The following is a 14,333-nucleotide window of genomic DNA, read 5'->3' as shown; positions in this document are numbered from 1 at the left end:
TTACAATAGAAAAGGCATCAACAAGCCCATCTTATGTCTCTCTGGCCACATTCTCTGGATGGCCCTGCAAGGAGTTGCCAGAAAAACATTCACGTTTATAAGGGAAGTCTCCATTTGTTTTTTTTGTTTTTATTTTTATTTATTAATTTTTCCTCCAAAGCCCCAGTAGATAGTTGTATGTCATAGCTGAACATCCTTCTAGTTGCTGTATGTGGGACGCAGCCTCAGCACGGCGGGAGAAGCGGTGCGTCGGTTCACACCCGGGATGCGAACCCGGGCCGCCAGCAGTGGAGTGCACACACTTAACCGCTAGGCCACAGGGCCGGCCCGGGAAGTCTCCATTTGTAAAGGTATCTCCCTCTCTGTACTGGGAAAAGGGGGGATGGCCTCATTTCTAGAGACTTATCAATGTGGAAGGTGAGGCCTTAAATCTGCTTAATAACCTTACCCTTGTTTACAGTGTGTTAGTGGTGATCTCCTGTAACTGACACCCCCAACCCCCCAAGATCTTCCTTTGTCTTTGGCTGAATATGGTATTTAAAACGAGAATTTCTGCTATTGTGTGGAGAAACGCAGTGTCCCTGCTTTCTCCCATGTATACATGTTATTAAACTTGGTATTATTTTCTCCTGCTAACCTGTCTTGTTAATTATTTGGCCAGCCATAAGAACCGTAAGGAAAAGGGCAAAAGGAGATTCTCCCTCTCTCCCAACACCGGCAAACCTTGGCATTCCCTGTCTTGGAGAAGCATCACCCCATCTCTCCCTTGTCTTCACGTGGCATTCTCCCGCTGTGTGCCTGTGTCCAAATTTCCCCTTTTTATAATGACAACAGTCACATTGGATTAGGGCCCACCCGAGCCCACTAGGACCTCATCTTAATTAATTACAGCTGCAGATAGAATAATTACATCCTATTTCCAAATAAGGCCACATTCTGAGATATGGGGGTTAGGACCTTGTCGGGGGAAGAGGGAGGTGGGCTTGTTGGTGCCTTTTCTATTGTAACCTCTATCCTACATTATCTTTACAGCCATCATGATAGATCTGTTCCAGGAAGGACCCACCATGTCAAATTCTTTAGGCAGTTAGTGGGGGAGGTCAAATGTCCCTCAGAGAAAACAATCAAGGTAAAGAGATATATTTTAGGATGGCCAAATCTTGATCTCCCACAGTTCCGCCTTTGAAACTAGAAGTTTCACAGTCCTTTTGAAACTTAAAGAAGTTTCATAGTCCAGAAGCTGAGTTGGTAGGCTGTTTCATCTCACTGAACACATTTCTTAGTCCTGATAATAGATCAGTTTAATTAAGTTCCTTTTGGAAGGTGGTGATGCAGTTGGGCTCTCAAGGTGACGCCTATATTGTGGAAGCAAGCAATCAAGTATTTAATAGAAGCATTTCTATGTAAACAAAAGAAAAACAAGGTTAATGGTTGGAGCACATTGTAAAGCAGTTTCTGAGTTTAGAGGACTGCCAGTTAAGGTTTTAGATGTCAGCGTCAAAGCATCTTTTGCAGTTTAAAATGTCTCTGATGATTTCATCGGGTAATCTCTTAAGTTTATATCACGTCCATCAGCTTCAGTTTGTAAGGCTTCAGGAAAAAGCGCAGGTTCAGTTTTCAGTGATTTCAAATGAAAATGATGGAAAAAATCAAAAACGTTAGTTTGGACATCTGTAGCCAGATATTTCAGGAGACTAGAAGAAATCAGGATCCAGTCCAGTCAACAGATATAAAACAAAAACCTCACAAGACAATTAACAAACTAGGATCTAATATCCACAAATGTATACTATAGTTTTTACTGAAATATAATTTTTCTTTCTAAAATCACCCTCATTTTTATTAAGATCACCAAATTAAAACTAACTAGTTTGTAAAATAAGTCTAGTTCCAATAAAGTTGGCAGAATTATTTACATAAGTACAGCAAGAATAGCAATGAATCACATAGGCTCTTTTAAATCTGCTTTGCTGGAACTTTTTATAAGGAATCTCAGATTGAACTTTAAAGGCCTCTCGAGGCCAGGAAAGCCAAGCCAAGGATTTTGTCATCAGACTTTGCCTGTAATACCTACAGATTTGGGTGATTTCCTCTCTTCTGAGGTTCCCCCACAATATTTCGAGGTTCCTTGTACCTGCCAGATAAGTGACATTCTTTACTTATCCTGGTAAGTGCTGCTTGGAACATAAGGTACCAGGTCAATATTTCCACGTGGCTTTATTCCATAAAGTCCAATCTTCATTCCTCAAAAGCTGTATGGTTATATCGCAAATATGATGTTCTGGTCACAACCTTGGTAATATAACCAGTGTTTCCAATTGTGTCCTGTTATAAGGAGAACAGATTCTTATTGAACTTATGCAAATAACTATATTGCCATGAAAACAACAATACTCACTCACTAAGAGTTTCCAAATTCGAGGGATCAGGTAGAAAGAAAAAGATAAATATTTCAATTTTACTTACAAAAGTATCATTTACCAAATTGCTATGTCATAGCTAGCTCAGGAGAAAAGAGAAAAAGTTTTCCTTAAATCTGAAAAAATAAAATATTAAAAATTCAGCAATACTTCAAACGAAAAATCATAAAAATTATAATCATCTTTATCAGTTCATTCAGTCCTGTGTAATCCATTCTTGATCCCAGTCTTTTTGTTAGCAGCTTCATGAAGTTATCAGTCTCTCCATCAGATTTCTGTAATTTCTTACCAAGTTCAGTTTTATGATCAGAAAGTTTGTCAGAAACCTGTACTCCAGTGTAAATGTCCGAGTCCTTTCCATGAATTTTTCTGAAGTTGAAACATTTTGCAAAAGCATTAGAGCAAAGAAATAAGTCTGTAAACAACAAGACCTCAAAATGGCAATTGACAGAGAAATTTGGTTAATTTTGTGACATACAACACTTTAAAATAATAATAACAAGAATTATGACTGATAACCAGGACAGAACAGAATTTTAGTAATGTTATACAATTTTAAAACACCTATGTCAATGACATTTACCCACAAAATATCACCTAAGCAGGCTTATCATCACTTGTCTGACAATGTTTTCCATGTAATTTAACATATTGAATCAGCCTAATAAGTTTAGTATCTTTCTCTTTATAGGAAGAGAGAAAATTTCTTTGAGAAGTTCCAGGGCCCTTTGAAAATTCTCAAAGAAAAAAATAAAAGAAAGACGTTTATATGAATTTTGGGGAGCTTGTCAAAAATATAAAAAGTCAAGGCAAACAGAGCACTAACAGTCCAAAAAGCCTTAATAGAGAGACCTCAGTCTTTTGAACGTAGGAAATTATTTTAACAGTTTTTTTTTTCTCTGTCTTTTAGGTAGACTTACCCAAAGGTAAAGAAAAATCTTTTATAACCTCTTTATCAAGTTTAAGCAAATTATCCTTTTAAGAGAAATAAGACCAAATTATAATTTTGTATCAGCTTACTTCTGATATTAAAACTCATTTACTTAATTAAATTTATTTCAATCTTAGCCAACTTGACCATGCAAAAACTCCTTTTCCAGAATTCCTCTTCCACAAACCTATAACTTTCTTTTACATTCAGAATTTGTCCCATGTCTTTTTTTTCCCCTCCTTGTACTTGAGGACAAATTTATCTTTCTTAATCAACCAAACAAAATATTTCCATTCTTTGTACCTTCTTTATGCATCTTACTTTCCTTGTACACAGACATTTTTCTTTTCTTAATTTTTTTAGTAGCTTCAATCACATATACTAATTAGAAATTTTAACCTTTAGAAACCTTAATTTCTAGGTAAAAACTAAGTAAACAATTATAAACTTTCTTTTACATTAGTATCTTGTGGCTTGGAAAATTTATAAACACTTCATAACTTCTAGAAATATGTTACTTTATAGTACAATCTTTTAATAAAACACATGTTTACCAATAGACCCAAAACACCTTTTAGTTTTCCTGTAATGAAAAGCCAAAAGTAGACAAACGTACATTTAGCAATCAATGTCTAATATCTTATGTTATTTGGAAATGATCTAGATACTCACTTGAATTTTTATCATAAAATTTAGCAAAACTCTAAAGTTTTAAGTCACCAAAAAGAGTTTGGAAGCTGTAACCACCATAACACATAATTATTGTTTAAAGTTCACCCAACATTCATCTTTTTCACAACTATTTAGTTACTTGTTCCCAATAATTATTTAGATTGCCTACAAGACTTCATAAGACATTAGATAAAATTAGCCATCATTTAAATTACTATTTTTGTTAATCAGTTCTGTAACAGAAATAACATCGGTTTTTTTTTTTTACAAAATTTCATGTAAATTTCATCACCTCTTATATCTTTAAACATAGTTATTATTAAGATTTTTATCAACAGGTCTTGGTCTACTAATTTTGGACAAGGGAAGCATTCCCAGTCAGACATTTTAAAACATACTCAGGCAAAGTTGATGTAACCTCTTATATAAAATTAGCTCAAACATTCCAACCTTTATAATCTTATCAACACTTACATTTTTACATGTTCTCAATTCCATTGTAACCTGAGTCAAGGTCTTAAGGCTAGTCAAATTTTTCCCTTCCTTTTTCTGGCCTTTTCTTAGGTACCAAATAAATAATTATGTGAGAGCTCTCAAAACATTTTTTTTTCCCCAATTTAGAAGTTTTTCCAATTCAAAGGATCCGTCGTCTGGCCATTGACGAGTAGGATCTTCATTTGTATATTTATTCCAATAGTGACTCGATCCAATAAACCTTTTTTAAGGAAAGACCCGGAGGTAACTTTCCACGCTTAGAATAAATCTTTCCCATGGATGCAAGAGGCATCCATGGTGAGGGCGCAGATGATGTAGCCCCCGTGATCCACAGAATTCACTCCCAAAGATATTCAGAGAAAGTAAAGACCTTCGTTGCACAGGTGGTAAGGATGGTGTAGTGAAAACGGTGTCTCCGGTCTCCCACAATAGTGTGGGGCGCCTCCAGTCACAGACCCGCTAATCTGTGACACTGGGCAGGCGATGCTGGAATGGGATTTTTCCAGCACTAACAAGCAACGAAGGTTAAGACGACAAAAGCCCTTATGGACTGGGCCCTTTATGACAAACTCCCCTGAGAGCTTGGCACAGCCGGACAAAGAGACAGCTCGGAACCCCAGTCTACTCGACTGGCCACCAAGGTGCACCCCGGTAAGTGCACCTTCCGTATGGTGGAGACCAAGGAGAATATTCTCACTGGTCACAAAGCCAAGTTTTCTCAGGACACAGAACAAGACAGAAGGAAAAACCTTATCCAGTTTTTTTTTCTTATGTGCACAATGACAGCTTTAGCCACACCTTAGGTCTCTTGGAGCCAGAATAATACCTAGGGGGGGAGATGCCGCGGGGTTGGGGACTGTGTGCTTTACAGAGTACCTCGTGGTTGCACGGACATTTTCTTGCAGTTGGCGGGGGACCTGTGTCATCTACCCCGTTCCGTGACCCAACTTATCCTGTCACGGGAGTCTTCTGAAAGTGGCGAGCGCCCTAATGGCTCTTAACTGCTTGACCCGTGCCCACCAAATTTGTGGCCTTTTTTGCTTCCAAGATGCCCTTGGCAATGACCTTCACTTCATGTGCATATTAACCCACAGCAAAGTTTGTAGATGCCGGTCTGGTGAGACCCGCAAACTCACCAGTCTGTGGGGCCGGCCCGGACAGCAGGCTTATAGGGCCTATGCCTGCGTCCTACCCTATGGTATTTCCTTCTTATGACAAAAGACACAGACAAAAGAGAAAAACAGAGACTATTTCTGGGAGGAAAAGGGATCAAGATCAAAACCAAGAGTACTCTGCCAAATTTAAACCAAGAGTCACTAAAAACACAAGAAACTAGTTTCCCAAATATTTTCTCCTGCCAATCTAAATTTAGAATGAGAAAAAATTATCACCACTTCCTTCCACCGGACTCTGCAGATAGAGATTCCAGGAGGCTGACGTGGTAAGAAGTCTTACCTTTTTGCCAGCTTTTGTCAGGCGTTCCCGTATCTCACCATCTGCAGTAGTCCAGGGAGAAGGCAGGTCTTCCAGCCAGAGAAGGCAACTTGCCAGCCAGTGTGGCTCCTGGCGACTACCCCAAAACTGTCGGGGGAAGAGGGAGAATCCCCCTCTCCCCTTTTCCTTAAGGTTCTTCTGGCTGGCCAAATAATTAACAAGACAGGTTAGCAGGAGAAAATAATACCAAGTTTAATAACATGTATACATGGGAGAAAGCAGGGACACTGCGTTTCTCCACACAATAGCAGAAATTTTCGTCTTAAATACCATGTTCAGCCAACGACAAAGGAGGATGTTGGGAGTGGGGGGAGTCAGTTACAGGAGATTACCACTAAAGCACAGTAAACAAGAGTAAGGTTATTATGCAGATTTAAGGCCTCACCTTCCACATTGATAAGCCTCTAGAAATGAGGCCATCCCCCCCCTCTTCCCAAAATAGAGAGGGAGATACCTTTACAAATGGAGATTTCCCTTATAAATGTAAATGATTGTCTGGCAACTCCTCGCAGGGCCATCCAGAGAATGTGGCCAGAGAGACAGAACTTCCGATAAGATGGGCTTGTTGGTGCCTTTTCTATTGTAACCTCTATCCTACATTATCTTTACAGCCATCATGATAGATCTGTTCCAGGAAGGACCCACCATGTCAAATTCTTTAGGCAGTTAGTGGGGAGGTCAAATGTCCCTCAGAGAAAACAATCAAGGTAAAGAGATATATTTTAGGATGGCCAAATCTTGATCTCCCACAACCTCAACATATGAATTGGGGGGCGGGACACAATTCATCCCATAACATGAGGTGTCATCCAAAGTCATCTAATGACACCTCTGGAAGCAGCAACTACAGCACAGGAGGAAGATAAGAATGAATGAGCCCTGAAGGAACATCCTGTTCTTTAGTCAAACACATACTAACTGCCTGCCACAGGCTTTGCATATGTTATCTTAACCCTCCATGCTGTGTGCTGCTAGTTCAACCATCAAATAACTAATGCCTGAAGTCTCCATGCGGTGTAGACATTTGTGCAGTTGCTAGGGACTCAGTAGGTGAAACAGGCAGACAAAGAAAGGGATTCAGGAGGAGGAGGTCCTGGTGTTGGCATGGCTGGAGCTGAGCCAACCCCTGCTGCTAGATCACAGATCCGTCACCTGGGCAGGAGACAGTGTTTCCACAATGACAGGTCTTTGATGGTGCTGGTTTCCCAAAGAGTGGATTATGAGGATCCTGGTAGGACCTGCCATGGCAAAGCTGCTTCTCATTCCACTCGAGATCCAAAAGAATTGAAAGCAGGATCTTGAAGAGATATTTGCACACCCATGTTCATAGCAGCATTATTCACAACAGCTAAAAGGTAGAAGGAACCCAAGCGTGCATCAATGCATGAATGGATAAACAAAATGTGGTATCTCCATATGGTGGAATATCACTCAGCCTTAAAAAGGAAGGAAATTCTAACACATGCTACAACATGGATGAACTTGGAGGACATGCTGAGTGAAATAAGCCATACACAAAATGACAAATACTGTGTGATCCCACTTATGTGAGGTCTCTAGAGGAGTCAAATTCACAGACAGAAAGTCGGATGGTGGGTGCCAGGGACTGGGGTGGGGGGATAGAGAGTTAGTGTTTAATGGGGACAGAGTTTCTGTTGGGTAAGATGGAAAGTTCTGGAGATGGATGGTGGTGATGGTTGAACAATACTGTGAATGCACTTAATGCCACTGAGCTGTAACCACTTACTAGCATTTTTTAAAAAATAATTTTATTTATTTATTTTTTCCCCCAAAGCCCCAGTAGATAGTTGTATGTCATAGCTGCACATCCTTCTAGTTGCTGTATGTGGGACGCGGCCTCAGCATGGCCGGAGAAGCGGTGCGTCGGTGTGCGCCCAGGATCTGAACCCGCGCCGCCAGCAGTGGAGCGCGCGCATTTAACCGCTAAGCCACGGGGCCGGCCCTGTAACCACTTACCAGTAGTTAAGAGAGAAAATTTTAGGGCTGGCTCTGTGGCTTGGCGGTTAAGTGTGCGCGCTCTGATGCTGGCGGCCCGGGTTCGGATCCCGGGCACGCCCCAAGGCACCACCTCTCCGTCCAACGCGAGGCCGAGTCCCACGTACAGCAACTAGAAGGATGTGAACCTATGACATACAACTATCTACTGGGCTTTGGGGGGAAAAAAAATGAATAAATAAAATCTTAAAAAAAAAGATAGAAAATTTTATGTTATGTGTATTTTACCACAATAAAAGAAAAACCATAAAACAAAACAAAACAGTATAGTATTCAGCCCCTCTGTTTTCACCACCCAGACCTGAGGAATGGACGGGAGAAAAGTTGGCCTCCCCTGTAGCATCAGTTGCAGGAAGTCAGGTCTGCCTCGTTGGCCAGGGTCACTCAGGAGGTCTTTGCTGAATGCTCGTCTTTATGCTGTTGTTGCCCACTCAGATGTGAGAAGAGAGCCTTTTACTAGTTCCAAGTCTTTCAGCAACTTGAGTCAGCTTTTCCCTTTGTCAGAATAAAGGTTTTCTTCCCAGCACGCAGATTGGACTACACACACATATGGTTACTTCCTGAATCCTCGGACCACACCACAGGATGACTCCTGCAGAGAGGTGACTGACCCAACCACCGAGGGTGATCTTGCTACTCCATTCAATCACCCCCAATTCCCGCTGGACCAAGTGGGTGTCCCTCTCTTCTCCCCTCTCTTAAGAATCCAAAAGCACTGCTCTGCAACTGCTTACAAGGCCCAAACACCAGCCGGAGCAATTAGCAAGAAAAAAACAAAAGGCATCCAAATTGGAAAGGAAGAAGTAAAATCCGTTTGCAGATGACATGACTTCCATGTAGAAAACCCTAGAGATGGCACAAAACAAACCACCTGTTAGAACTAACAAGCGCATTCGGGACCGAAGCCTGATCGGAATGCGTCTCTTATCCGACCCCACGATCACGGAGGCAGCCCGACCGCGGCTCACACGCACCATTCACGGCAGCGTTTCCTACAGCTCTGAATCGCGGGCCGTCACACCCGGACACGAAGGCCGCAGCGCAGCGCACTTCGGGCGCGGCCGGGTCCCCGCGGCGCTCGCTGCTCCCGGGCTGCAGCGGCGGCTCTGGGCCAGGCGCCCGCGGGACGCGCGGGGGCGCCCGCGCGGGGCACAGGAAGGACCCGAGGAGGTCCCGCCTGCGGGGCGCAGCGGGCGCGCGCACCCGCTCGGGGTACAGTGACTCGCGGGCGGTGAGTCACGGAGGGCCCCTCCGGGCAGGGGTGCGGCCCACGCGCCTGCCGCCGCCTTTCAGGCAAGGAAGGAAGAAAGCATTGCTCACCGCGAAGAAAGCCGTTGAACAAAGTCAACCAGGAGGACACGCGAGCCTGGGCAGATTCAGAAAGAAAACAAGGAAGGACTCCGGATGTAACTCAGTCCGGGGCGGAGGACGTTGGGGAGCCCTGGGGAAAGCCGGCTTGTGTCCGCAGAAAGAAGGGTAATGGACAGATGAGCTGCAGAGAACTGGGAGGGGAGGCACACGGGACCCTTTCCCACCCCAGTTTTCAAGATAATTAACCACCCTCTTAGTCGGGAAGCATCTGCTTCCAGGATGACTCGTTGTCAAGGCAGGCAAAAACAGAGTGGTGCAATGCTTCTCACTTTTTTGAGTCAGATTTCCACGAACAAACCACAAACTTCTGCAGACTGCGCTACTTGGTTTTTCAGTTCCCACATGTGAAACCTTAGTGGTCTTTTCATACAGGTCAAATTAAGGTTCAGACAGAATTTTCAGATTTCACAAAACGATTTCCCAACTCTTGCAGATAAAAAGCTCTGAAAAAAAAAGTCTTTAAAACTGAGTCTTATTGCCATCCAGTAGAAGAATTTAGATTCTCTTGGTTTTGACATTTTCTGACAAGTCTTAGAAAAGATGTGTTGGTACAGTGGGTTAGAGGTACTTAAAAAAAAAGTCCTATATGTAGAATTTAAGTCAATAAAAATTAGATCTATCAAAAATGAAAACATATATCCACACAAAAACTTGTACCCAAATCTTAAGAGCATCCTTACTCACAATAGTCAAAAAGTGGATACAGCTCAAATGTCCCTCACCTGATAAGTGGTAAATAAAATGTGGCATATGTACACTGTAAATACAATGAAAAGGAATGAAGCTCTGGTCCATGCTACAATGTGGGTAAGCCCTGAAAACATCATTCTAAGTGAAAGAATCCAGACACAAAAGGCCACTTTTTTTAATTGCATGATTCCATTTATATGAAATGTCCAGAACAGGCAATCCATACAGACAAAAAGGAGATTGGTATTTTCCAGGAGCCAGGGGTGAGAGGTGAGGCCATAGGATTAGAGAAATAGGGAGTGACTGCTTAATGAGTATTGGGATTTCTTTTTGGGGGGTGATGATAACGTTATGAAACTAGATAGTGGTGATGGTTGTACAACATTGTAAATGCACTAAAAGTCACTGAATCATTGACTTTAAAATGGTTAAAATGGTGAATTTTATGTTATGTGAAATTCACCTCAATGAAAAAATAATTAAAAGATCCATCCAGTCTGGTCTCAAAATTGTAGTCCACATCCAATGCAACGATTCTCCCAGAGCCCACCTGGGATCCTGCAGTGGGGGTATCTTCTCAGCCCTCTCCCATCTTCTGGATCTTCCAGGGTCAGGCAGGGGAGGGAGGGTTGGAGGAGGTGGAGGGGTCCCCATCGCTGGCGCTGCTGTGGCTCTCTCTTTGCTGGCACTGGCTATGAGTGTGGACGTGGGCTCTTCAGGAGCCCCTCACAGGGACCTCAGCTTGGGTCCTCCCATGAAGGGACAGCTCCTCTGGGCTGGGTCCCATCAAGAGGAGTGGAGGCTGGTCACTTTTCGTATTAGCGATCTCATGCCACGTGGCAAATGACTACAAATTTCGCCTCTTGAGACACACACATTTATTATTCATGGTGTCTGTGTGTCAGGACTCGGCATGGCTTAGCTGGGTCCTCTGTTCAACATCTCACAGGCTGAAATCAGGGTGTCGGCCAGGGCTGCTGTCTCGTCGGAGGCTGGCCTGGGGAAGGATCCACTCGCAAGCTCTCGGGATTGTTGGCAGCATTCAGTTCCTTGTGGGCCACTGGGCTGAGGGCCTCAGTTTCTTACTGGCCCATCCTAGGGTCACCAACTGCCAACTGCTGTGGGCTGATGCTGGCCCCCAGAAAGCTATGTCCACGTCCTAATACCCAGAACCTGTGGATGTGACCTTATTTGGAAAAAGGGTCTTTGCAGATATAATTAAGGATCTTGAGATGAGATCACCCTGGATTTAGGGTGGACCCTAAGTCCAGCGACAGATGTCCTTACAAGAGTGAAACAGAGGCAGATTAGGCACACACAGGGAGGAAGACCCGAAGATGGAGGCAGAGACTGGAGTGATGCAGTCGCAAACCGAGGACCGCCCGGAGCTGGCAGAGGCAGGAAGGACTTCCCTCTGGAGCCTCCAGAATGGAGAAAGTAAATTCCCGGGGCTTTAAGTGCCCTGTTTGTGGTCATTTGTTCTGGTAGCTCCAGGAAATGCATATACCAGTTGTCCTGGCTTGTCCAGATGGAAGGGTTTCTGGGATATGGGTCTTTCAGTGCTAAAATCAGTAAAGTCCTGGGACAGCCTGGATGAGTTGGCCCCTGCAGGTACCATAAAGAAGCAAGGACCGCCAGGGTCTCTCTGCGGGCCGGTGGCCTGTGCCCGGGTGGTGGTGACGGTGTTGGCAGCAGAGCCCCGGGTCTGGCTATTAGGGGGAACAGGCTGCAGGCCCTTGTCTGCAGGGCGTGCCGTCCACAACTCACCTGTTTTGTGGTGTGAACTTGAGCTTTGTGGTCACTGAGATTCTCCAAGCCTGAACCCCCAGCAATTCTGCCAACTGGCCGGTAGCACTTTAATGAACTCCTTTCTGCTTTCTGTCTCTGTAGCAACCAGCTAGAATGAGGGGGCTTCTCCAATAGTGAAGAGAGATGGAGCCTCAGGGCACAGCTGCACCACGGTGCCCAGTGTACGCGTACGGCCTTAACAGCTCCAGGCACCTGCCCCATAGCATATCTTGAATCACATCAGGCCAGTCCCACCAGGTAGGTCTTTTACGGGAAAAGCATTCAGGCTTAGGAAGTTCCATCCCGTCCAAAGGCATAGATCTAGAGGAAGAGGCAGCTAAAGTGATAAAATCATACAACATCTGGAAGTAGGCTCAAAATAATCCAGGAATGAGAATGGTAAGGAGAGTGGATGTAAGTGAATTGAGCTGCCTCCCCCATCTGGGGCCTTCCTCGGGCTTCCCCTGCCCCGTCCTGAGAAAGGATATGGCTGGACACTTCCCGCGCTGGTCCCACACGTGCAGGCCAGAGATGTCCTTCTCCTTGGTGCCACCGGCAGGAACCCATCCTGCTGGGGCGATAAGATCCCTTCCATCCCTCCCTCCCCAAGGATCCTCCTGAGAAAGTGAGGGCTCTGGTCCGCTGCAAGCCCCTCCTCCAGGGCAAGAGCCCAGAACCACCCTAGGTGGGTGGTTCTCCGTGTAAGGTGTAAAGGGGCTCTGGCCAGTGAGGCCTGCCTACACAGGATATGTTCACCAACAAATGTATTTTTTTTTTCTAGAGAGAAGCCATTCTGAGTATTTTATTAATGGTGCATCCATGGGAGGGCTTTACTAGATTTGAACCAGCAAGTGCCAATGCTATGGACAGAATGACAGATAAGCATTTTCCCCCCTAAAAAGTACTTTCTTTCAGGGTGAAAAGTTTTTGTAGTACAAACACCTTTTGATTCAGTTAAATTCAAGTAATGAGGAACTTTGATGATATTTGAGGTAATAAGGCTTTAATTAATCTGTGTCTGCATATGACTCAGACGTATTGCTTTCTGCCGTTTCTCACTCAGCGTTCTATTTCTAAACAAGGGAGTCTTGTGAAGATTCAGTCATTTTTCTAGGAACTCCAGAGGCATTGACTTTACTGGAAATTGATATTGAAGCATTGAGTGACAATTGCTCCATTGCAGAAGCTCTTTTTAAATGTTTTCTTCTTTTTCTTCCAGTTTTATTGAGATATAATTGACATATAACATTGCATTAGTTTCAGATGTACAACATAATCATTCAATATATGTATATGTCTATGTTGTGACATGATCCCCACGATAAGTAACATCCATCACTTCACATAGTTATAATACTTTTTTCTTGTGATAAGAACTTTTAAGATCTACTCTCAGTATCTTTCAAATATACAAAACAGGATTCTTAACTATAGTAATCACGCTGTACATTAGATTTCCATAACTTATCTTACAAATAAAGATACCTTGTACTTTTTGACCCCTTCACTCATTTCCTCCCTCCCCCACCCCCCACCTCTAGCAAGCACCATTCTATTCTGTTTCTACGAGTTCATATTTTTTAGATTCCACATATAAGTTACATCATACAGTACTTTTTCTCTGTTTGACTTATTTCACTTAACATAGTGCCCTCAAAGTCCATCCATGTTGTCGCAAATGGCAGAATTTTCTTCTTTTTTATGGCTGAATAATATTGCACTATATATATTCTCTCACATTTTCTTTATCCATTTGTCTGTTGCAAGTCACTGAGGTTGTTTCCATGTCTTGGCTGTTGTGAATAACGTTGCAGTGAACATGGTGGGGGGTGCAGATATCTCCTAGAGATAGTGATTTTGTTTCCTTTGGATAAATAGCCAAAAGTGGAATTACTGTATTGTGTGGTAGTTCTATTTTTTTTTTGCTTGAGGAAGATTCACCCTGAGCTAACATCTGTGCCAATCTCCCTCTATTTTGTATGTGGGATGCCACCACTGCATGACTGCTGATGAGTGGTGTAGGTCCATGCCTGAAAACTGAACCCAGGCCACCAAAGCAGAGTACGCTGAACTTAACCACTAGGCCACCGGGCTGGCCTCTGGTAGTTCTTTTTAATCTTTTGAGGAACCTCCATACTGTTTTCCACAGTGGCTACATCAATTTACATTCCCAAAATGTATTTATAGTACTTTGCAGACAGGTTTCCTGGGGTTACCAGAACAAAGTACCTCAAACTGAGTGGCTCAACACAGCAGACATTTATTCTCTCACAGTTCTGGAGGCTGGAAGTCCCAGATCGAGGTGTGGGCAGGGCTGGCTCCCTCTGAGGCTCTGAGGGAGGATCTGTTCCAGGCCTTTCTCCTGGCCCTCCCTCTCTGTCCACATAACCAGTTTCTCTTTATCCTGCGAGACCCTATTCCATGGACCCAGCTCTGTAAAGACTCCTGTACTGCGT

Source organism: Ceratotherium simum, chromosome 34 (genome assembly GCF_057802395.1).
Source record: "Ceratotherium simum simum isolate JZ-2026a chromosome 34, ASM5780239v1, whole genome shotgun sequence".
NCBI classification, from domain to species: Eukaryota; Metazoa; Chordata; class Mammalia; order Perissodactyla; family Rhinocerotidae; genus Ceratotherium; species Ceratotherium simum.
The sequence above is the reverse complement of the archived record's forward strand: the minus strand, read 5'-3'. Positions refer to the sequence as shown.